The sequence below is a fragment of the Saccopteryx leptura genome, chromosome 6 (assembly GCF_036850995.1).
Source record: "Saccopteryx leptura isolate mSacLep1 chromosome 6, mSacLep1_pri_phased_curated, whole genome shotgun sequence".
Taxonomy (NCBI): Eukaryota; Metazoa; Chordata; class Mammalia; order Chiroptera; family Emballonuridae; genus Saccopteryx; species Saccopteryx leptura.
The window spans coordinates 122,977,072-123,000,829 of NC_089508.1; positions in this window are offsets into that span (position 1 = coordinate 122,977,072).

Below are 23,758 nucleotides of genomic sequence, written 5' to 3' on the forward strand. Positions count from 1 at the left end.
GCAGCTCTGTTAGAGATAGCATCATTCAATGTGCCACAGTGTACCCTGTTACACCAGGTCACTGTGTACCACTAACTGTGTGACTTTGGCTTGTTTGTGCCTCAGTTTCCTTATGTGCCACATGGAGCTAATACAGGGAGTATTTTTTTCATAGGGCTATTGTGAGAAGAAGTGAGCTGAGACATACACAGCTCAGACAATGTAACCTGGAGCCTAGGAAGGGCTCGCTGAAGTTGGATATTTTTATAACATAATCTTCAGTAACATGACTTTTAATGGCTGTGTGGTCTTCTATTGTGTGAGCAGCTCATAATTTATTTAACTAGCCCCTCGTTGTTGGGCATTTAGGCTGTTTTCAATCTTTCCCTTTTATAAATAATCCTGTAGTGAACATCTCATATATAAATCTTTCTGTTTATCTCTGATGGCTTCCTTAGAAGAACTCCCCAAATCTTGCTTGTCTTAGAACAAAGTCCTGTCCCCCAGACTTTCCAATGATGCCCTTTGAAATAAAAGTAAAGCCTATTTTCCATCAGAGAAAGAAACACATGGAACGTGTTAACCAAGAGGTGCTTTGGGAGGAAGGTAGAAATTGGTTCAAGATGGGTTTGCGTCCATTTCAGGATGTCTGACACGGAGTCAGTTGTAAAGCTCCCCTCAGACCCCCTTCCCCAAGGAGAGACTGAGTTTGATCCTGAGGGACCACTGATTCCTCTCTTTGAGGGAATTCTAAGAGGCTTTGATGTTCTCAGTGTCGCCAGAGAGGCAAGACAGATCAATAATTGAAGCCAGTGTTTGTGGACAATATAGGACTCCTTCAGCCAGTAGGGGGCGATATCACCTGTCTCTATCCACCAGTTGGGAATTAGTAGATTTCTTGCTAACAAGGAATTCCTCTGTTGTCTTTAAACTTTAGCTTACACTTTATATATTTCTCCTGCATGCTTTCTTTTTTTCCTCCCAGCTTTACTTTTTCAGATTCACTTTAGGTTGTCATTTATCTATCCATTCATTCAAAAGCAACCTATTGCCTGCTTCTTCTAGGACAGACATGAAGAATGCGCCTCAGTTTCCTTGTAGGTACATGAAGATTGTTTTCAAAGACTTTCTACACTGGCACACTTGCTTTGGAAGCCTCATCTCACACATACTAAACATATTGAAATTCACCCATATTCCATATTAAGTATATTTTTTTCTGTTAAAAAGGATTGTTTTTTATAACTTCGCTTTTGAAATGACTTGGCTGCAAGTATTCATTTGATTTATGGTTGGCTTTGATGTCTCAGTGATTATGGGGGTATGCTAGAATTCTTGCAAAGTGAGAAAACCTAACCTGTACACCATTTTCAGATATAATGAAAATTTTATGAATTTTTATGAATACTAAATGAAACCATTAATGAGGTTGATGTCGTATTTTGTTTTTGTAGAGGTTTCATTAAAATTTTATTAATTTCTATTGCAGAGTTTTCCCTTCAGGTTTTGGATCCAATAATTTTGTTTTCAGGCCCCACACTTTTTCCTGGGTCTCTGGTGAGCCTCTGGCTTACAAAGCCCAGCAGCTGCAGAGCCCTGCTGGGCATGGAGGTGGGGAGCCAAAGGCTCAGCACAGTCTTTGCAGAGTGCCCAGGTCACTGAGTGACAGGTGGGCAAGCTACTGTCATCAGTTACAGTGTTATCAGGGCACAGGGAAATGTCATCTCCCCTAAAACTACCCGGGGCAAGGGGAAGTCAGTGAGGGCTTTAGAGATCAGACACTGCCCAGCCAGAAGGTGAATAGTGAAGTTTTCTCAGCCATCACGAGGGGAAGGGCATTGCCGAACGAGGAAACAACATGCACAGAGGGCTGGCCCAGGAGAGAACCTGCCAGCGAACAGGCTGACTGACCACTCAGCTCTGCCACACTGACCTCCATGCCCTTGTTGCTCAGGCCAGCTGCACTGTCATTACCTGAGAGTTTGTCACCTGGGAGTGTGTCGGCAATGCAGAGTTTCAGCACCCCACCCCACCCCTCGCTCTCCTGAATCAGAACCTTCATTTTCACAGACTCCTGGGAGATTTCCAGGGACAGCAAGGTCTGAGAGGCAGGTTGTAGTTCCCGCTGGACCAGGCATAGGCCTCCTGCGGGGATTAGGGCTGCAGCAGTGGAGGAAGGTGGGGAGATGGTTGGCAGCCTGAGCAAGAGCAGCAGTTGGCCTGCTAGTTGTTGTTAAGTTTGGCCCAAAAGTCTGTCTCTGGGGGCCCAGCTTAACCTTTGCTTAGAGTGCTGGGGCATCTCTAGAGACTCTTCAATCCATGGGACCCACATTGTCCTTTCCACTAGCTTCCCCTCCAGACAATCTGTCTGGCCTGCTGGTTCCCTGACCCAGCACACCGCCGATTACCTAATAGACTGTAGTCTGTGTGTGTAATTTATTCCTGAGAGTACTTGATCAGGTTAGGATGAGCAAGGGGAAACACCAATACCAAGAAGAGAAGGGAGCGGAGGCATCAGTAGGCTGGGGAAGGGAACCTGCTGCAGTCAGCTTATTAGATGTATCTCCGAGGCAGCTCTTTTCACAGAAGGGTCCACTATGCTCTTGATGGCTGACCACCTGCTTCCCTGTCTCCAGTTGTGGTTGGGCTTTCTGATGAGTGAGGGATAGTAGAAAGAGCTCTAGACAGAGCAAGAGATCTTGGCTTCTAGGCCAGGTGATCTTTGGCAAATCACTTCTCTCTGGATCTTAGTTTTATCAACTGTAAAATAAGGAGGATGGGATCTGGTTTCCTTTTTTTTTTTTAGTTTTATTTAGAAAATTAACACAGTGGCATTGATCAGTAAGAGTATGTAGGTTTCAGGTAAACATTTCTATAGTATTTGAACTGTTAATTATGTTGTATACCCAACACCCAAAGTCAAATCATTTTCCATCACCTTATATATCTGTGGTTTCCAAACACAGCTTATATCAAAATCACCAGAGAAATTTTTTTCAAATGTAGATTCCAAGGTGGCATCTCCACAACCCTGATACGGTCACTCCTCCTGTTGCTGACATGCTGGTCTGTCGGGCACTGCTGGGTTGGGAAGTTAAGCTCAGAGCTCCTACCCAGATCTAACAGCTTCAGATTGTCGATGAGAATGGATTTTCCCATAACCTCTTGCAGAGTATTAATACAGTTCTGTGGGAAAGAAGACAAGAAAGTCAGGAGACCTATCTTCTACTCTCGGTTCTGTGGTTAATTCATTCCCTAATATCATTTTCTCCCTGAGCCTTACCTAACTCACCTATGCAGACAGTGACAATGTCACTGGGCTTTCATCAAAGTGCTTTGTCACTTAGTGCCTTAGGAAGTGGAAAAGTACAGCTGGCCAGTGCTCACCTACTCAAAGATTTTACTTTTGTACGACTGGGGTAGCTCAGGATGGTTTTAAAGGCTACCAGGAAATTCCTAAGATCAGCCAGTGTTGTAAACAGTGACTGTCCAAAGGCATTGCTGAATGGGACTGGGCAGCATCCAGTTCTGGGAGACCACAGCCATATTGGCAGGAGGTATGGACTGCAGAGACCCCTGGCAGATCCTAACTCACCCTTTGGCCCCCAAGTGAGTCTAGACACAACCTACCAGTGGGACACCCCACTGCGTTGCACCCGAACAAACGGGTTTGAACCCCACGTTCAAACCTGCGGCTGTCCCTGACAGGGTAACCTTGGGCAAGTCATAGGAGCAACCTGAGTCTGTTTCTTTGTCTATAAAATGAAATCAAAAGTAACTCCATCCTCCAGCCCAGTTGGGAGGATTAACTGGAACAACTTGAAGCCTATGCTCTTGAGTGGTCATGCTCTGTGAAAACTGTTCACCCCTTCCCAGCTGCCCTCCAGCCACCTGCACTGGGACCAGTGGGAACCAGTCTGGATGAATGTTAACATCTGTCACTGTAACAGAAGTAGGGCTTGGAGAGGGTCTGCTGCCACATTGGGCCAGTGAGCTGGCAATGAAACAAACCCTGGCTCTCAGTGCAGCGGTGTAGATGGTTGTTTCTGGAATCACTCCACTTTGGACAGCCAGCTGCCTTGCCCAGAACTTTTATGTTTTCTCTACTCTTTTGGAACCTTGCTTGATACCTGAGCTGGTCAGCAGGGGCCTGCATGCTGTAGCCAGGGAGACTGCAACCAATTCCAGTTAGTCTAAAATCTCCTACATCTGTCACTGTCTCTCCAACCCTTTCCTTATCACCTGATCCCAGGTACCATAGCGTTGTTGACCTCCGCAGATGTGCTCTCCTCATAGCAGCCAGAGGGCTCCTTTTAAGAGACAAATCAGATCATGTTGTTAATTTTGACTGGCTTCCCATTCTTCTTGAATAAGATTCAAACTGGTGCATAAGGAACACCCTAGAATACCTTCTCATTTTCTCTCTCAGACCTCACACTTCTCCCTCTGCATTACGTGGTCCTGCACAAACTGGCCGTCTATTTCTCATCTCATGCCATTTCCCTATCCTTATGCTCTCTGAGGCAGAAAAAGTGCTCTAAGTTCTCTTAACGTGTTTGTGACTTGTACTCCATCTCCCGAGTCCTCTGCAGTTAGGCAGGGCATGTATTTGCATTCCCGACAGTGGAACATGCCACCTCCAGGTTTGGCCCCAAGTGTCCCAGGAGCTTTTTCTCTGTGCTCTTGGCTGCATGCAGAGAGTAAAATAGACAACTACAGGCAGACCTCAGGGGATGTAAAGCAACTAACTGGAAGGAGCTTGGATTTTGATAGCTGAGTGAAAGACCACCCACCCAATATCTGATTGGTTTTGACAAGAAGGAAGAATAAACTTTCATTGTCTGAGATCACTGGGACTTGGGGTTGAGTGCTCTGGCAGCTAGAATCACTTCCCCTGATGAATTGCCTGTTCTTGGTCCCTGGAATAAGTGAAGATTCATCCTGTGTCTCCCAGCTGAACACCTCCCATGGTGTTACCTCTCCTTGTAATGCTTTTGCCAGTCATTTCTCCCATACTTGTCTCTTTAGCTTCTAGGTCTTCATTTAAAAGACACCACCCAACTGTTAGCCTATATCTGTGTTCATGTCTATGTTTTATAGTACTTTTTTCGACTTGGGTGTGTTTTTATTATTTGTTTTTCACTGTGTGTCCCCTAGAATGTAAGTTCCCAGGCCTGAATCAAGGCTGTCTTATTCTCCTTTGTATATCCTATGCCAAACAAAGTATCTGAAAAAAGTAGTGATTTAACAAGTATTAGCTGATGGATTAAATGAATGAATGAGCCAATTATGGATGATTCAGTTCAGTTCAGATATTTACTGGGCACCAACTTTGTGCAAGGCATTTACACACATAACAGGCATTCTCTATTCAATTACCAATAAATCCCTAGTGTGGAGGTGAGACTATTATCCACACTTTACACATAAGGGCCGAGAGACACTGTTAGAAACCGAAACACAGATCCAATATGCACAGCACCCCCGCCCCCCCGATCACCATCATATTTCTGAAAGGTAGGTACTATTATCTTCAATTTACAAAAAGAAAAACTCAGGATCATACAGACCAAGTCAATTTCCCAAGGTCGTGCAGCTAATGAGGTCGTGGAGCTGGGAGTCAAACCCAGACTCAGGGGAGGGAGCAGAGGAGAATGGGAACACGCCTATCTTACTGTGCTGTTCTTCCTAAACTCTGACAGGTTCATTAGAAATCCCCGAAGGAGCATGGGTAGAAATCAAGATGTGACATTTCTCCAGAGTCCTATGAGCTTGGTTTGCAGTGGGATTTTACTTTAATGTGGGATCCGTTCTTCCCCACAATGCTCGGGACGAGGGGGCATTATTTTGTAGCCTGGGATGGCAGCCCCCCCATGGTGGCTGAGCTGGTTGGGCTGGCTTGCCACCATCACTGGTGGGAGACACGGACACCCAAGTTCATCTGGGGAGAGCAGCTGGAGCTGTTGATAGGCAGAGAAAATCTGTGATTAATTATGGCCAATGAAAGTATGAAGTAATGAATCCTGTCTGAGGTCTGGGCGAGCTGACGAGCCTGGCTCTCTGGACACATTTGGAGACGGTGCAGCCCCTTCTGAAACCAGCAGTAAACTTTAATGGCTGCGAGTTTTGCCACTTGGCAGGCTATGGATTGGAGGGTGCATAGAACTCATGAATTCTCTGGGGCAGGAGCTAATTAGGGGGCAATTTTTCAATTATGGAACACTGAGCAAGCCTCTCCCCAGCTCCCCCACACTGTCCCTCAGTGTATTCACTCCATTTGTTTCTCTTCCTTTTTATTTCTTTTTTTTCCTGCTTAATTCCTTGACCCTTTTTCTTCCTTTATTTCTTAATCATGTAATGCTATGACAGCAATTATATGTCATTTGGAAGAGAAGATTGTCACGGAGCTTTTGTTTCCCTCTTGAAGCCCCGGCTCTTCTGTGGTGAGGGTCACATGTGATAAATCTTTAGTATGCTCACCACCCCTCCCCCACTCCCACCCGGGTTGGTGTGGCAACAAGAACACATTCTCCTGTGATGCCTAGGACACAGGGCTGCGGTGATTGAAACACCATTTGAGGAAAAAAAAAAGGCATAAAAAATGGAGCAGGATGGAGTTTAAAAGAGCCACAGCCCCGAGCTCTGGGCCCACCCATGTCACCCAGGTTGAGGCGTTGGGACATTTGCTTTGGGAAATTTGGTCATTTCTCTGAGCTAATAAGCTAGCCTCAAAACCAGGAATGCAAAACAGAAATGAAGCAAAAAGGGGAGAAAAAGCCAAGGAAAAAAGCAGCACTCCACCAGAAATGGGAAAACTTAAATGACTTTGTTTAAATGTCACGAGACTCTCAAAACCCTGTTCTCATATGTATGCAAGTTAATTAAATGGAAAAATGTCAAATTAGTTGCTTAAAATATTAATGGCAGGAATTATCCCAGATTCTAGAGCAGGCAGAGCAGAGGAAACGAAACTTATAAGGCTTAACCCTTTTCTTGATCGTCCTTCTCTTGCAAATTAGATCTTTCTTTTGTCCATGAAAAGCCCACTGACTGTTGGAGGGTTTTGTAGGTTTTGGGACCAGAACTCCCTGGTGGGTGTGCAGTCCGGGGTCTCCCTGTGACACAGGACTCCTGAGTGGCATTCATTTCCGTAATGGCAGCTTGGTGTGAGGGATTTAAATCCCTGGTGATATGAATATACGAATGGTCTGTTCTGGAGTTTGGGGAATTCGTTTTTTTTCTCTTTTGGTATTTGAAGGGTATTTTGGTTTAAAGGGCCCATTAAAATGCAAAATAGGAAGAGATTGCACAAAAAGGGGTGTCAATGTTCTATTCACCAAATGTTTAATCAATGCCAACGGGGTCCAAGACTGTGCTGAGCAAAATGGTGAGAAAAGAGAGCATCGCATGCAGACTCCAGGGTTTTGAATCTGGAAGGGGGAGGCCACGGGGCCTCTCATCTAGTCCCATGTTAGCATATGGAAAACTGAAGTCCCTGTAGAACAAGGAACATTCCCAAATCCAGTAGTTATTGAGTGATGAGTCCAGCTCATTCATTCATGTGACACAGTTCCTGCCCGTCTTCCCCAGGGACTTCCAAATATTAGGGAACAGCAGGAAAAATAGACACAAGACAGTGCCTGCCACACACCCAACCCTGCAGAAGGGAGGGAGAATGTGGGAAGAGGTATGGTAAGTGTCAGGGAGCCCTTACTTCCATTGACCAAAGAGCATTGACCATTCCCTGTGACAGCCAACTGCGTAAGACACAGTTTCTCTCTGTTACAGTAAAGGCAGGCAGGCAGAGAAGGAAAATACTGTTTATTGAGACACTATGGCTAGTCACTGAGTGGACACACTCAAGATCATCTCTTATGATTTGATCATCAGTTCAGCCTAAGCAGATCAATACAAGCCCTGTTTTACAGGTTAAGAAAGTTGGAACACACCAAGCAAAGAGGGAGGCTGAGCCTAACCTGCAGGACTTATAACCCTACAGTAGGCAGTGGGGCATCTGTGTACCCACAGCTGCAGATAAGCAACACAGATGTCAAGTAATGGAGGTAGAGCCCAATTCCCAAAAATGGTTTCCTCGGAAGGAAGGAGATCTTCTGAGATACTTTTTGAGGAAACCCTATAAATTTTTATACTTTTTTTTTATTAGTCAGTGTGGCGAGCTGAATCATGGACCCCAAACACATCCCTATCCTAACCTCCAGCACATATGAATGTTACCTTATTTGGGAAAAGGGACTTTGCAGGTGTGAGCATCCTCAGAGAGGAAGACTATCCTAGATCAGTCAGACGGACCCAACGTCATCACAAGGGTTCTCATAAGACAGCAGCAGGAAAGTTAAAGTGAGGAGTTGGAGATGTTGCAACAGAAATAGACATTGGTGTGATGTGCTTTGGAGATGAAGAGAGCGGCCATGAGCCAAGGAGGACAGGTGGCCACTGAAAGCTTCAAAAGGCAAGGCTACTCACAGGTTTTCCCCTGGAGCCTCCAGGAGGAGCCAGCCCTGCCCACACCTCCCTTGACTTTAGCCCAGTAAGACGGATTTTAGACGTTGACTTCCAGAACCATCTGAGAATAGACGTGTGTTGCTTTAAGTCACTCAGTTTGTGGCAATTTACTACAGCAGCAATAAGAAACTAATACAGTCAGTTATTGCTAAGTAATAAACCATCTCAAAGCTACTTCATCATTCCTGGACAAAGGGGTTGGGCCGGGGCAGCTGTGCTTTGGATTATATATTATTAGTTTGAGTCTCTCCACCCAATGCATTCTGGGACCATGGCTTCAAGGGGTGCACTCTTTCCATGACAATGGTAAAAATGGGAGAGAAAATTGGCAGACACTTGGTTATGCCTGTTGTCATTTCAGCTCTCAGCCATCTGCTTCTGCCCATATTCCATTGGACCAGGTGAGTCACATGGCCCAGCTGAACATACTGGGGACTGGAAACATATGTCCCCAGTCCGGTGGGAGGTATGGCAAAGACACACAGTGAAGGACCAGGAGGTATGGTTCTAATACTAGGAAGGGGTCCTTCAAGTTGGGACCTGCCACGCTTCTCCCGAAGGTTCATAATGCACACTGACCTGTCGAAACCATTGAGTTCTGCAGTAAACAGGTCTGTCTGTCTCTGTTAACACTGTCCTCCTCAAATGTGTGGGAGTAGAGAATCCTACTATCATCCTACGGGGTGGATATTTTGAGATATGCCACGTAGGCAGCTTATCTTTAGGAACTCAAGGAGGGAGAAGGCGGCGGACCTGACTGGGCCTTGAAGAATGGATTTAACTAAGCAAATGATGAAGCTGAAGAAGTTTGACCAATGGTAGATGAAACTAAAAAGTGTTTGATGAGTTAAAGTCCCTTTCTTCGAGGGACTTTTTCATGAGAAGCTCACCAAAATACGCCACTCCCCATGGGTCAGGAGAATCTGGGATGATACCGTGTTGTCTGAGAGAGAAAACATGGCTGTCTCGGAGTCTGGTCTTCGTGAGCCTAAGGGCTTCCTGGCAATTCCTCAGGAGGCAGGCACACACCTCTCTTGCTGGGTGGGCTTCCTGCAAGTGTGGATCAGGAAGTGCTGTTGAACACAGAGGCAGGTAGAGCAGCTTTCCCATAAGAGTCTGACCATCTCAGGCCTACCGCAGGAAGCTTCCTGGGATGGAGATGGGAATTCTGTCCTCCTTCCTATGAGGACTTAGTCAAGGAACAAGCAGGAGAGCAAGAAGCAAGTTCCTAGCGTGGGTGCCGTCAACCCCAACTTGAGAGAGAGGACAGAACCGCTGAATGGTGTCTCACACTGACTTCCGGAGAGGCGGGAGTGTGGGGTGGGGCCTCGGACACCTGTGCGGCCTCCACCTTGCTGAGAGTTGTAATAAGAGAGGTTGGTGATCACTGCACCCTGCCTGGGGAGGGCTGGCCCCTCTGCCAGATGGTGACTTATTTGACACACTTAATTAGCCTATTTCCATGTAACACTTTTTAACGGAGGCCATTACAGCCTAATAAAAGGAACAATAGTGTCATAAATCCCAGGATCAATAAAGCGAGAGCAGCGAGGCTGGGAGGGCTTCCTTTGAACGATTCGAAGGGGCTTCAGGAATGAAAATTCCCTTGAAATTGAAGGACAAGGGAACAGAATATTTGCTAGCTCACTCACTCGCTCTCTCAGCACATATTTAGAGAGCTCAGGCCTTGGGCCAGGCTCTCTTTTAAGTCCTCAGGGGACAGGCACTAGACACAGCCTACCAAGGTAGAAAGACACAAGCACAGAGATGTCACAGTTCAGTGTTGTCGCTGTCATGAACAAGAGCCAGAGGGAAAGACTTTCCAGAGGCAGAATATTTGAGTGGGTTTCTAAGGAAAAACAGGAGTTTTCTGGGTGGAGAGTGAAGTGGGAAAGAACAATGCTAAGAGAATGGGGAGCATATGGAAAGCTCAGAGGCAGGCAAGGGGCATGGTGAGTGTGGGGAACAAGGAGTACGTGAGAAGTAGAGAGGGTAGGCATGAGAAACAGAAGAGAGTGTGGCTGGAGAGGTATGTTGAGGCATGGTAGGGAAAGACTTGTTTGCCGAGTTGAAGTTTGATTTCCTTTTAAATCTGGAGAAGCTGAAGGAGTTGGAAGTCACAGTTATCAGAAACAAGTAGTGCAGAGAAAACTTCTTGTTTTGGTGCCTTCTGTACCCCTGGGGACTAGCCTGGCACCCTGGTAACTTTGCAGGAGCCACAGGTCCTGCTCTTCCAGGCCACCTGGGTAGGGGCACCATGGCCACCTCTGCTCTACGCCTGAGCAAAAATGTACCTTTGCCCAGTGATGAGCATGGAATCAACTCACAAGCAGGACTGCACAGAGTCAAGGAAGACAGCAGAGGGGGACCTGTCCATTCCGCTAGAAGCAAGACCCTGATTAGGAGAAGTCCATGAGTGTATCTTGAGAAACACATGAGATGGTGGCCCCAGGAGACACTGGTGGCTCTTCCTGAGCCACCACACCAATGTGGCAGGCATGCCTGGGACTGATCAGACTAGTTGCCCCGGTAGACTGGTCAAGGCCACCTGCTCAGTCTACTTCCCCATTGACGAAGAGCAGAAGTCACACAAGTCTGTGTGTCGTGTTCAAGAGGAGAGTTTGTTCTTAACTTTGCCACCAGCCAGCGACCTCACTGCAGACCACTCCCCCAGTCTCTCGGAATCTTTGTGGTAAATGGATTTTCTTCTGCAACTCTCTCCTTCACCCAGACATTCCATCAGTCACCAAGTCCAGTTGAATTGACCACCCAACATATGTTTATTATCCTCTAGTTGAGACTTGGGCTTCTGACTTGTTTTGCTTCCTTGCTGTCCAAGGTCTGCCTCAGATCCGTGAGAAGCCAGGTAGTAGTATATAGGCTTTGTCAGCCACATATACCTATGTTGCAGATTTTTCTTTGGTGGAAACAACCCAAATGTCCATCAACTGATGAATGGGTGGACAAGATGTGGTCTATCCATTCAAAGGAATATTATTTAGACTTGAAAATGATCCATTTGATACATTGGTTAACCTTGAAAACATGCTAAATGAAAGAACCAGTTACAAAGGTCCATATATTATAAAGTTCTATTGATATTAAAATATCCAGAATAGGCAAGTCCACAGAGAGAAAGTAGATAAGTGGTTGCCTAGAGCTGGGGCTGAGGTAGTGACATTGGGTCAGGGGATAGCTAAAGAGTATTGGGTTTCTTTTTGAAGTGTTGAGCATGTTCCAAAACCAATAGCAGTAACAGTTGCATACTTCCATGAGTATACCAAAAGCTGTTGAATTGTATACTTTATGTGAGTGAATTGTATGGTGTGTGAATCATATCTCAATAAAACTGTAGGAAAAAAATTATAAAAATATTTTTAGCTAACAGGCCATACAAAAACAATTTTTTTTTTTTTTTTTTTGCCTATGGGCTATGGTTGTACTAATCCAGAGGGTCTACATTGCTGCTGAAATGAATGGCTTAAAATACAAATCTGATGTTTTACTCCCCTGCTAGGAAATCTTCAGTGGCTCCCCATTACCCATAGGGTAGAGGACTAATTCTTTGACTCTCATTCGTGATCTTCCGCATTCTATCCCCAACCTTTCGTCCTAGTCTCATATCCTTCCATTCCTGACACAGATGAGTGTGCAAAGCCACTGACTCTTTATCCACCATGAAGCCTGTGACTTGGTTCCTGTTGTGCCCTCCCCCTTCGGTGTTTTGAGAAGTTCTCACCATGTGTCAGATTCTCGCTCATGCTTTCCTTTCCTCTGTGGAAACTTCTCCAGCCTTCCTGGGAGAATCAACTGCAACTATGGTATATGTTGTCTTGTATTATTATTGTATTGGTTTGATTAAATCTATGCTTTCCTTCCGAAGACTTGGAACTCCTTGGCAACAGTGAAACGGGAACCACGTCTTTTCTTCCTGGCCCAACCAACGCTCAGTGCTTGGTCTGCAACCAACATTCAGTAATTACTTTCTTGAAATGAAGTCCAATGAGAAGCAGATTAGCTAAAATATGATATATCATTGAAATTCAGCAAAATTATACTGGGGAAAGGACTCTTAGAGGCTCTTTTATAACCTGAGCTCCTCATTTTTTTTGATAAAAACAAGGCCCAGAGAAAGGAAGTTACTTGCCTGGAGTGACCCCGCAGTTTGGGGCTGAGGCCTCTCTGGAGTCTGGGTGTCCACCCCCCACCCAGAGGCTCCTGTGTGTGCACCTCCACGTCTCTCTACAGTCTCTTCCAACACGGAGTTCTTGGATTCAAGGTGCTCTTACCACAACCAGGTTTTCTAGCCATTGCCTTGGCTAAGCTAAGCCAAACCTCCTAACGACCAGCAGCTTGGTTCTCCTCCCTCCCTCCCACTCTTGAGCTCCCTAGAAGGGGTCAATAACCTCCCGAGCAGCCCGGAGAATTTGCCAGAACCACTAGGCATCACAGGCTGTGGGGAGAGAGAATAAGGCTCAGACTGATGCAACTGGATGGAACTGGAGGTCGGACCCCAACTGAGGTTTGAATTTCACGGTTTGATTTATTGCACCAGGTACTTGTTCCTCATGTTTTTCCTATGTCCTGGGGACACTACAGGCTGACTGTGGTTGTCTCTCTCTTTTAGTATGTGTATGTCTTGAGAGAGAGAAAGAGAGACAGAGACAGAGACAGAGACACAGAGAGAGAGAGAGAGAGGTAGAGAGGTATTTCTCAGTCAGTTGCAAGATCAAGGTCCTTACAGGCTGCTCACTAATTAAGGAAGATTCTGAGACTTCACTAAGGCTTATTCCTTCTATACAGGAGCACATGTGGCCAGCTTCAACCTCCATGGCTTGCAGTTGAGGTCCTACTATGCACCAGGCACTTAATCCCTTTAAGCCTCACAGCAAAGCTGTGCAGTAGGAGGGATGCCCTTGTGTGAAGGATAAGGGAGCCAAGAAAAGGCCTCTGGTTAGCGGTGTTGGAACCTAGACCTGGAATCCAGCCTTTGTTTCTGACACACTAGCCCTTGCCCCTTCCCCCCTTTCGGAAGAACACCCTTTGGCCAGGCGTCAGGCTTCAGCAATGACAGTCATGTGATTTTCACCTTCTTAGAGCTTTATTCATATTGTATGGTGCTATGTGCCCACCAGTCTCATGGATAGCTTTACTAGAACTGATTAAACACAAAGCTATTTACTTGACCCACTTTGTTTTCTATTGATTCTCTGACTTCTCAGGCTTAGATAGCAGCTATTCCAACGTCTCTAATTTAGCAGCAGAAGAAACTAAAGACCTGGGAGGTCAGGTAAACTGCATATGATCATTTGCTGGTTGATGACTGAGCTGGGACTCGAATCCTTGACTCCTATTTCTCAGCTTTTTTGGTCATGGGTGTCTTCATGCTATGACATGCTCTCTTTCTCCATGGAAATGCATTGAACTATGCCTCATCACTTCCATCTCAGCTTTAGGGAGCAATTCTCCTCATCTCAGGTGTATCTACATCTTTGTGACGCTATCTTGTCTTTAGGGTGGAAATAGCGCACTAGATTAAGAACAAGGAAACACAAATTCTGTCATGCTGCCTTCAGGGGCCTTGAGTCCCTTGCCCATGGCACAAGTACAAATCTGGGAGTTAAATGTCACTTAATCCAGCCTTCCCCATTTTACAGCTGAGACATTGAGGCCAGAGAGGATAGAAGTGACTAACCCAAGCATACTCAGATGATACAGTTGATCTAAGCCTAGAAATGGCCACCAGTGCTTCAAGGTGTGTCTACAGTTTTGAAAAGCTATTTGCTTGTTTCTGTGTGTCTCAAGTGGAAGAATTAGAACAGTGGATCATCATTGGAGGAAGTGTAGCGGTTGCTTAGTGTTATCTGAATCGTGAGTAGGTTATCTGAGAGGAAGTCAGCTCCCTGTGTCAGAAGATGGCCACGTGGAGGCTGTGTAAGTCCCCCAAGGGAGTGTGAAGCAGGGGTCAGGTTGAAGGGGACTCAATGACTTCAGTGCCCAATCCAAACCGCCCATGACTCCTGCCTTTCTGCCCAGGAGAGTGGGAAGTGGGAGTGGGGATTGGGGGTGAGTGGAGGGATTTCAATGATAGAAAAAGCCTCCATGCGAAGAGGTCTTGTTGTTGGCCATCGACCAAAGATTTTGTGGGATGTTCTTTCAAATGCAGGTCTGAGCCTTATAATTTAACATTTGCCCCCAAGAGGGTGTCTAACAAGATGAAAGGCCACAGTGCTAAGAGGATGCTACAGAGCCTCTTTCTGGGGAAATGGACCCAAGAAATGGGTGAAGATTGTCCCAGACACTCAGCTGGAATTGATGAGGCAGATGAAAGCCCAGGAAGTGGCCCATCACTCAGTTCTGGACAGCAGCCTGTACATCTACATGGACCAGGGGCTCTAGACCTCAGCATCCAGGGGCCATTGGAGGGTGGGGTCCAGGGAGGCCTCTTCCAGTAGGTGAAGATCTGGACACTGAAGCTGGCCCTGCCCCCCACTCACTGTGTCTGTGAGTAAGTCACTTGGCACCTTTAAGTGGGTTGGTTTTACATTTGTGTAATGGCCTTGATGAAGCCTCCCTCTGGGGTATAAGCATAAGCACTCCCCGAGAGCAGGTATATGATGTTCCTAACACAGAACTGGGGGGGATGTGGTTTGAATCCCACATCTTGATTTACTGAGTTGGGTAGTCACTCTTCAAAGTATCTTCCTCAGCTTGGGGCCAGCCCAGACTGCATGTGTTTTCTTCTACTTATGTATCTGCATGTGTGCAAGCATGTGGGCATGTGAGGTAGCTGCCTGGCGCTGGCTCTGAGGGTGCCAGCGTCTCTCTCAGGCCTGCCCAACATGCCATGTTCTGGGATGCACCAGACGTGGGTATATCGCAGTGAGTGCTAACAGGGCACATCTTTTATACAGGTGGGAGCGTGGTGTGGGTATTGCCCCAGAAAATTATATCATGATGCAACTCACAGAAAATAGAACAAAATCAAGTAAGCAATAGACTTTAAAAAAAATTTTTAATTATCTCTCCCACAGATTTTTTTAAAGCTCTGATGCCTGATGTTATCTCTATGTTAGAGCTCGGTATAAGTTCGAATCTCATGTAACATTAAACCAGAGAGTTAGTTATTTTCTTTAACTATTCTAGGTCTTCTAGGAGGACACCTTCACTGCCAGCTTGTCTATTCCCTGAAAGGTTTAGAATGACCGGCAGCCACTGCTCTAAGGGGAAGATTGTCCGTCAGGTGGTGGTAGATTTGGGGTCTGGATTCAGCTCTCTGCCAATCCACCTTTGACAAGCGGCCTCACCTCTCTGGGCATCAGTTTCCTGGCTCTGTTTGGACAACAGTACCTGCCCCATTCTATCTCACAGGCTGGTACAAGTCTTGAGAGGGGTGAAATGCCAACTCAGTCCACTCCTGTTGATTCTTCATAAGTGACTTCCACAACGACCAGGTACAGACACTGTGTAAGTGTTATGCCAGGCCCCAGTGCCCAGAGATGACAAGACGTACCTTCTTCCCCCAACAGTTCACAGTCTCTTCTTGTTCCATGTGCCTTTCTGCAGAGTTAGCACACAGCCTGCTTGCCTGGAATTTTCTCCGATGAAGTTCCTACCATGCTTGTCTCCCCTCCTCCCCTAGAATGCTCTTAGCCTTGCCCACCACACATGCCACCGTGCAGGACTGTAAAGCAGGAGACACCTCTGTGCACCCTCTTATCTCTATGGCATGTGAGGTCATTCAGGCTCAGAGAGTAAATGGCTCACCAAGATGACATAGCAAGATGGCGGCCAAGGGAGAGCAGGTCTCCTGCCTGCGTTCCTTTAAATCTTTCCCCAAGATTTAATGCACATTTATTTTTAAGATGTGGGATATTTGGTATAAAGATTTCATAATAAATAAATGATATTCATTAATCAAAGGAAAAGGGGAAATGTACATTGTCTTGGTTACATTTTTTTAAATACAAACATGCATATTTTTATCACTGAACAAAACCCAAATTGTGTTTCTTCATCTGAAACTTCATCTGAACCTAGAAATTTTTCTCACCTTGATTAGAAAGAAAATGCAACAATAACCACCCAATAAACCCAGAGAAACTAGATAGAAAGTGCTTTAGCGGCTGAGACAGTAAAGACTGTCTCACATTGTGCCATGAGGCGCCATCTGGCAGGAGATGAACTATCTGTCTGGCTAGCAGGCCACCAGATTGTTGGCTTATGCTACTGTACATGGACGGCCAGGAAGGTACCAAACTACAGAGACCCAGTGAGTATGTACAACAGAAGGGTCACATGTATACATAGCAGAGTTCATTTCTTTCCCAGCAATGAGTTGCAAAGCAGAGAGAGTTGCGGGACACTCCGAGCTTGAGTGGCTCAGAGCTGTCACTGTGTCACTGAGGGCCAGAAGGAATGGCTGGTCTAGCACTAGCATATCATTCCCTGCTGGGTCTCAGCAATAGTGAGGGAGAATGTTCTATGGCAGGCTCTTCCCACCTTTGTGGGCCACACCCAGAGGTGCCAGTGTTCAGAGAATAACTCCATGTTGTCCATGTTCATGGCCCTAGCTGGTGAGAGCAAGACTGGGTCACCTGACCTGGGCTTCCTGCCTGTCATCTCGGGGAGAGATGATTCTCGTCCCTGGCTCTTCTCAAAGACGCATCTTCTCGAGTTCTTCCACAGGGATCACTGACTGGAAACCTGTGAGTCTTGTGTGCACTGCAGATAGGTTTTGTTGGACCAGGATTTTTTTTCCAGTAATGGCAATGGTTGCCAGCATCAAAATATAAGAAAACCTGGCCTCTCTTGAGAACTTTGGAACTCTGGCTGCACAGCATGGAGCTGGTTGAGTCCCTGATACCCTTTATTTAAAAAGGTGTCTACCTCAGTCATTTTTATGACATGCCTGGCTCCGTGGCATGTGTGCTGTGATCCATGCCCAAATCTGTGTTCATGTTCTAGATGAGAAAGCTGAAGACCTGGTTTAAAAGTCATGGAAACCAAAGGCCTGAGTGTGCTTTACCCCACCCCCTAACCCCTTTTCCAAGCAGCTCCAGGCTCTGTTGTCTACAAATAGCTGGGCCAACAGGAGATGCTGAGACAGACATGGCCCCCCCCCCCACGGTGGGATGTCCCCCTTCCCCCCAGCCCTCCAATAACCATCCTATTTCCCAGATTAAAGATCCCAGGCAGGCTGGCGTATACTTCCCACCCAGGGTCTGGGGCGTATTCTTCTCCTTCGAGTCATTACAAGCTTGACATCTCCAGCAACCCAGGCCTCGCAGGCGGAGCTGCCTTCCCTGACAGCGCCGGGGTGCTCAGACACTAACGCACTTCCCCGTTTCTTTTCCATATGCCATGCTGTAGCCTTTGCTCTGGGTGCAGCTTGTCAACATTAAATAAGCACTTGCAGTCGCTCATAACAATCCTTTAGATCTTCAATGTCTGGGTGTGGAACTCTGCATATGTATAGGTTTCATTTTCACACAACAGGCTGCTTAGCAGATGGGGACCCACACCACCTCTGACCCTCTGACGTTGAGCTGTGAGCTAAGACGTGGGAAAATAGGTGGATTTAACCAGCTCCTACTGTTGCCAGCACTCAACCTTAGAGAATATTCACAGGGAAGAGAGAGAGAGAAAAAAACAACAACAAAAAACCCCAAACCCAACAACAACAATACACACACACACACACACACACACACACACAGAGAAAACCAACAAAACCACAGTTTTCCTTGCTCCCCTCCCCCAAACCAGATGGCAGATGGTATGGAACCAATAAAACACAGATTCAAACGTTTGTTTATTTAACTTTGAATGTAATATGGCTTTGTGGTCCTTTATGAGGAAACACCAACCTTCCAACCAAAGAAATGACAGATGAGTCAAACCTCAGGGAGGCAGTTGGAAGAGATATTCCCGGGGAAGATATGGAAAGCGAGGGGGGGGCACACTTAATGGCTGGACCCCAAGCCTCCTGGCCCGCTTGCCTCCCCGAGACCAAGCCTAGGAGGTCTTCATTGGCACTGGCTGACGCTTGGTTTCTGTGGCCTGTCTTTTGCTGAGGTTCAGTCCAAAAGGCAGCCGGCCACGGGTGGAATGTCTCTGCGTCATCCATGAAGCAGCCGTGGAGGACGTTGCTCTGGGTCACCAATGCGAAAGACCATGGGAAAAAGGCTGACCTTTTTTTCCTTGGCTGAGGCTGGGTGCTTTGGGTTTGTGATATCAGAGAGTGAGCCCTCAGTGATGTTCTGTGGTTCCCCTTTTTTGCTTTGGCTTCCAAGAGACCCAGAGCTAAATTATATGCTTGGTTGAAATAACCATCTCCATTAGTTTAGATTCTTTTAGTTACAAGTGGCAGAGACCCAACCCAAACTGCTTTAAATAAAATTTATCAGGTCAAGTAAGTGCAGAAGGCTTCAGAGATGGCTAGACTCAGAAGTTCAATGTTACTAGGGCTCCTTTCTCCACAAGGCAGTCGCTATAGCCCCAAACTGCTCCGACTCAACTTCCTATGGGTTCAGCAACCCCAGTACAAAGAGCATCTTTTCTTCCAACCCTGTCGACAAAGTTCTATTGGAAGTCCTTGCTGATCCTACATGGCACATACACTCATTTTTTAAGCAATCACAGTGGCCAGAAACTTGGGTACTCTGATTGGCCACACTCAGGCCATAGGTAGGAAGAGGGGCAAGATTAGCCCCACCCTAAGCACATGGACTACATTCCTCATAGGAAGTATGTGGGGAGTGGAAAAGGTAACTAGGAGAGTAGATGCCAATCTTAGCCTGGGATTCGGGCACAGCCTTCTTCCTCACTCCCTTTAATTCATTCTCATTCTCTCTCTCTCTCTTAATTGTGTTAGCACACATGTGCTTTTCATGGTAAGCAATCTAATTACTGAACGTAGAAATAACTTAAGCTGAATGAATGAAGGAATGGAGGAACAAGTGAAAGACTGAGGATACGCTAAGATATAGATTCCTTGGCAAAACAGAACCATCACTGACTCAGAATGCCAGAACCAGAGGGAGCTGTAGAGCTTGAACTACTAATAGTATGGCCCATAGATGAGGTTGTGGGGGCCCAGAGGGGGGGGGCCCAACTCTAGAAGCAAATTATCTACAGAGCATGGGACCCAGAACCTGAAGTCAGGCCCAGGGCTCTTCCTGTTCCCTGTCTGACTGTGGCTTCCCACTTTCCCGTGTTGCTCTCTCTCCCAGACCTGACCCTGCCTTCACTCTTCAGACCCTTGGCCTGGATTCTTGCTATGAGTTGGCTGGCAACATTTCTTGTCAATGTATCAACTGATAAGCATGAACCTGAATTTCCCTGGGACTATGCATCTGATATGAATTTCCCCAGAATGCATCTTTAAGAATGATCTTTGAATTGGTTTGTTAATTGCTGAGTAATGTTAGCACAAATATAGCAGCTTAACACTCATTTACTTTCTCACAGTTTTGATGGTCAGGAGCCTAGGCAGGGCCTAGCTGCATCCTCTGTATAATATCTCCCAAAAGATCAGTCAAGGTCTTGGCTGGGCTGCATTCTCATCAGGAGGTTTACATGGGGAAACATCCACTTCCAAGGTCACTCAGGTTGCAGCTGAATTCCTTTTCTTGTGGCCTAGTCACTGAAGGTCTTGCATTTTGCAGGACATGGCCTTCATGTCCCTTAGGTCCTAGAAGCTGCCACCCGCAGTGTCTTGCTCCATGAGCTTCCTCAACACAGCTGCTAACTTCATCAAGCCAGTGAGGGGACTCTTACTCCAGTATGCACATGATGCTTTATAGAAAATGACATCATCATGAGACTGATAGCTTATCACCCTTGCCATATGATGTCATCTGACTATGGGAGTGGCATTCTATCACCTTTACTATAGTCTGTTTGCTAGAAGCAAGTCAAACATGTGGCCGGGGGTTGGGATTATTAGGGTGACCTTAGGGTCTCCTTCTACAATCTCTCACACCTCGGTGAATTGCCTCTATATAGCAGGAGGCCCCCACTCCATGCAGGCAGCACACTGTTTCTGCAGACAACCATGCCTCTCAGCAGGTAATGGCCCCATAGAAGGCACATGCTGAAGGCGGCATGTTTGAAGGGCCTGAGCTTCACAGCGGGTAAAGCCTCCCCTTGGCCTAGGAGGGCAGGGCCGGGGGTCAGAGCAGACTTCCCAAAGAAGCTGACACTGGCATAGCTTTGATGAATGAGTAGGTAGTTTACAGGAAGATAAAATGGGTATCAGAGAAGGCCAAGATGTAGAGGCAGAGGCTGAGGCTGAGGCAAGTCTAGGGGAGCCACAAGTGATCCCGCGGGGTGGATACAAATGCATTGGGGTGATGCAGGTGAGGTCACAGTGCTGAGGGACTTGGAAGCCAGGGTTACAAGTGTGTCCTCCCTCTGTGGCCCACGGAGGGCCTCCCCAAGGCCGTGATAGGGGAACCGGGGGCAGTGGCATGATGAACCTGGGGCCCTGGGGATGAGGGACCCAAAGCAGGAGCCTGAGCAGGGAAGTGGTTGCAGCAGGAGCCAAGCCTGGCTTGTCCATCTGTCCATCCGTCGGTACCCACTCCCACAGAAGGGCCCGGGGAGGCAAACCTTCTTAGAGCCACTCAGGCAGCCCGGCTGTCAGCATGACGGGCTCTGCAGCCTAGCAGCTGAATAGAAGAGGACAAAGTCCTGGCAAGCCCTGTTCCACTGCCCTTGACACTGCAGTAGAGCTCTCAGTGCAAAATCTGTCATCTATTAATCTGTTAGAAGTTGACAAAAGGGACTTTGATCAGAGGTTGTTTTTCCCCCACCCCCGTCTTAAGTTTCCTGATGACACAAAATAGCCCATTTCAGCCAGAGTGCCGGAAGCATGACCATCATTCCTGTGTTCACTTCAACCCCAGTGGCCTTGCCCCGCATCCGTGCCTTTTCCCCCACCCCAGTATTAATTGGGCCATAAGTGGTAGCATGTGTTCTTTTTTATGTGTCAGTTGGAGCCTGTTATTTAAACTTCACAGCTATTTGGGAACACAGGAGTGGTGCTCTGGCCTAAGATGGGAAATGGAGCCGCCCGGAACAGGTCCCTCACACCCCCACCTCCTGGCTTTTGTCTTCCTCTTTAGCTCTCACCCCTACCCTCCCCCTCTCTCTTTTCCTGGTGGGGCTCCCTTAACTCTGCAACCCAGCTCTCAGAACCAAGGAAGTTCACAGCCAGGAAAAAACTTAAAGAGACCCACACACTGTAGTTTCTTGTTCAAATAAATTGAAACCCAAAGGGGGAAATGTTTTATAATGAAAATAAAGCTTGCTAAGGGTCTGTTATGTCCACAGTCCTTGAATGTTCTCTCATTTCATCCTCAAAGTAACTCTGTGAGTTAGGAATCACATCACTATTTTTGGGATGGGGAGCTAAGACTCGGAGAGGCTAAGCACAGGGTCCAGATTGCCTGGGATTCTGACCCGCCTCTGACATGTACCTGCTGTGTGACCTTGGGCAAGTTGCTTAGCTTCTCTGTGTCTCAGGTCACTTGTCAATAAGTGGGTTAAATGATTGTACCTACTTCAAAGAGTTGCCATAAGGATGAAATTAATTTACTATTTTATGGAAAGCACTTGATAAATGTCAGCTGCCTCCCTATAAGCTGACACAGCACAGTACCACGAGAACACTGCCTCTGGTGTGAGCCTCAGTTACACCCGTTAGCTCTGTGAACTTGTGGAAGTCACTTATTTTCTCAATGACTGTCACACTGTCTACAAAATGGGGATACCCTTGATGGTTGGGGGTCCCTTAGTGAAATGGTTGCTTCTCCACATGATTACCTTCTAGTAAGTGTCATCTACTGACCAGCCCCATTTCACTCTACAGAGATTTTTCAGCTGATCTCATTGATCCATTTTAAATATAAATAGACTTCAAAAATTATAAGTATGATATATCAGAGACATGAGAAGATGTTGCATGCAAAAAACAAAAACAATGTCAAAAACCAAAAAATCGAACTTAGAATAAAACAGAGCTCTTGAAAATTTAAATTAACAGACCAAAAATATTTACTTAATTAATTTATTTACTTATTTTTTAACAGACCAATAATTGTAAAAAAAAATTAACAGAACATTTGGAACATGATACATCTCAGTAAGTGACACAAAAGAATAAATAGATTGAAAATTGGAAAGAAAATTAAAAAAATTGAAATCCATCTAGATATTCAATTCAATATCCAAACAGTAAGAGCTCCAAAAGATGGAGGCAATAATTTTTAAGGAAATGATACAAAAATAAAATTCTCAAAACTGAGATCATGAATTTCCTTGTTGGATTCTACCACATGCTCAACACAACAAATGACAAAAAGACTCACATCAAGGCAAATGACCATGAAATGTCAAAATATCATGAATAAAGAGAAGATATCAAAAAAGCTTCTAGGAAGGAAAAAAATAAACAGCAAAACAAAAACAGAACACAATGATGCTTGTGTAACAGAATAAGGTACGAGATGGCATTGAATTTCTCAATAACACTTCTGGAAGCAGTTTTACACCCTAGAATTCTATACCCAGCCCAACTGTAAATTAAATGTGGGCTTCTTTGCAGCATCACTGAAAACTGCAGAAGCAAGGTAGCACCTTCCCAATTTTGAGGAAAAGCGAGTTGCAATGTAGAATTTATGCCCAAGTCAAACAACACTCAACAAGGGTTCTAAAGACATTTTAAAAATCAAATTCCTTTCAAATTTTCCTTCTACTTTTCCTTTCTCTGAATGCGACTGGAATGAATTTTCTGCTAAAATGAGGGAGTCAGCCAAGGAAGAGGCAGATGTGGGATCCAAGAGGCAGAAGACCGAAAGGGGGAGAAAGTGCTGGGGTCCCGGAGACTGTGCAAAGAGATACCAGGATAGCAGCCATGGCCCCAGCATGCAGCTTCTCCTTGTCCTGCCCATCATGACCCTGCTTTCCTGTAGCTGGCGCTGCAGATCCCCTGACAGCTGACTTTCATTCAAGCCCCATCTGACTTTCTGAGCTAAATCACCCCTTGCTGCAGGTCCTGGACCAGCTTCCTATACTCCCCCCACAGGGCAATGCACTATTCTGAGCACTCTGCGCCCACAGGACTTGAGGAAGACTCTGGCACTGACATCTGTTGTCTGGGTGTGAACAATCTACCCTAGATGCTTCATCTTCTAAACAGGATAATAGCACCGATGTCACAACATCACAAGCTTTGTTTGTGAAGATTAAA